Source organism: Phocoena sinus, chromosome X (assembly GCF_008692025.1).
Source record: "Phocoena sinus isolate mPhoSin1 chromosome X, mPhoSin1.pri, whole genome shotgun sequence".
NCBI classification, from domain to species: domain Eukaryota; kingdom Metazoa; phylum Chordata; class Mammalia; order Artiodactyla; family Phocoenidae; genus Phocoena; species Phocoena sinus.
Window position 1 is genome coordinate 108,594,468 of NC_045784.1, and position 2,269 is coordinate 108,596,736.

The 2,269-nt window shown below is 32.7% G+C and overlaps 1 non-coding gene across 1 annotated transcript; it reads left to right on the top strand.

Moving 5' to 3' along the window:
* Nucleotides 1-244: 244 nt before the first annotated feature.
* LOC116748218 lies at nucleotides 245-347 on the top strand. Its single transcript, XR_004348229.1, has one exon. It is a non-coding gene; the product is annotated as a U6 spliceosomal RNA (small nuclear RNA).
* The last annotated feature ends 1,922 nt before the right edge of the window (nucleotides 348-2,269 follow it).

Consider the following 2,269-nt stretch of genomic DNA (forward strand, 5'->3'; position numbering starts at 1 on the left):
AAGAAAATGTAGATTCCTTTTTTTTTTTCTTTTTTGGAATGTGATATGACTATCAGTCTAAAGCAAGTAGATATGGGAAGGGGATAACATACTTGAAAAACAGGGTAAGCACAAATCAAAAAACGTATAATACATTAAAAAAACAAAAATAAGAGAACACAAGCATAAAATAAAAGCAAAAAAACCACAAAAAAGAAAAACAAAAAGGAAAAGAGAGGAACAAACAAGAAACACAGAATCATGCTTGCTTTGGCAGCACATATACTAAAATTGGAATGATACAGAGAAGATTAGCATGGCCCTTGCACAAGGATGACATGAAAATTCGTGAAGCATTCCACATTTTTAATCAAAGAGGAAATCAAAAAATGCCTAGAAACAAATGACAACAAAAACATGATGATGCAAAACCTATGGGATGTAGCAAAAGCAGTTCCAGGAGGGAAGTTTATAGCAATACAATCCTACCTCAAGAAACAAGAAAAATCTCAAATAAACAACCTAACCTTACACCTAAAGTAACTAGAGAAAGAACAAACAAAAAAGTTAGTAGAAGGAAAGAAATCATAAAGATTAGAGCAGAAATAAATGAACTAGAAATGAAGAAAACAATAGCAAAGATCAATGAAACTAAAATCTGGTTCTTTGAGAAGATAAATAAAATGGATAAACTTTTAGCCAGATTCATCAAGAAAAAAAGGGCGAGGACTCAAATCAATAAAATTAGAATGAAAAAGGAAAAGTTACAACTGACACAGCAGAAATACAAAGGATCATAAGAGACTACTACAAGCAACTATATGCCAATAAAATGGACAAGCTGGAAGAAATGGACAAATTCTTAGAAAAGTACAACCTTCTAAGACTGAACCAGGAAGAAATAGAAAATATAAACAGACCAATTCACAAGAAATGAACTTGAAACCATGATTAAAAATCTTCCAACAAACAAAACTCCAGGACCAGATACCTTCACTGGGGAATTCTATCAAACATTTAGAAAAGAGCTAACACCTATGCTTCTCAAACTCTTCCAAAAAATTTCAGAGGGAGGAATACCCCCAAGCTCATTCTATGAGGCCACCATCACCCTGATACCAAAACCGGACAAAAATGTCCCCAAAAGAGAAAATTACAGGCCAAAATCACTGACGAATATAGATGCAAAAATCCTCAACAAAATACTAGCAAACAGAATCCAACAGCACATTAAAAGGGTCATGCACCATGATCAAGTGGGGTTTATCCCAGGGATGCAAGGATTCTTCAGTACACACAAATTAATCAATGTGATACACCATATTAACAAATTGAAGAATAAAAAATCATAAATCATCCCAATAGGTAAGTTGAATTCTTTATTATTCTTAAAGTTATGAGCCACTAAATGTTGTCCAGGCTTATGGGTCAAATCAGAGATGGCCAGGACCTAAAGATCAGGTAGGCCATCAGAGATTACATTAACTCTAAAATGGGCCCAAGTATTATGAAACAAATTCAAGGAGGTGACCAAAATGTCAGGGGGACCTGGAAGTGGCAACAGTGGATAAACAACAAAAGCAAAACTGAGGAGTGTAAAATAATAAAAGCAACAATTAATGTACAAGAGGGAAAATTAGAGTATATTAATAATGAGATATTTCTTATTTTTTTTTTCTTTTCAAAACAGTAAAATTGAAACCAAAGAAATAAAATCCTAACATCAATTGACTTTGAGGGTATGATGCTAAGTGAAACAAGTCACATGGAGAAAGACAAACACAATATGGTTTCACTCATATGTGGAATATAAAAAACAAACAAAAAATGAAATAAATGCACAAACCAAACAAAAATAAACATGTAGATATAGAGAACAGAGTAGTGGTTACCAGAGGGGAAGGGGTGGGGTGAGGGCTAAATGGGTAAAGGGGAACAACTTTACATAATGTTATAAACCAACGTTACCTCAATAAATGGCCTAAATGGGAAAAGAGTCTAAAAAAAAAAAAAAAAAGAGTGGATATGTGTTTAACTGATTCACTTTGCTGTACATCAGAAACTAACACAACATTGTAAATCAACTGTACTCCAATACAAATTAAAAAAAAAAAAAATAATATCAACTTGAAAAAACAGTGGAGAAAATCTAAATATTAAAGAAAATGACTGTGAAATCAAGTGAAAGAGACATGGCATTTTTTAAAGAATAAGTTAATGAGATGTGCAAATATATGCTAATATATTTTGAACGTTTCCCAGGAAAATGCAAATGGGCAAAAAAAGAGGA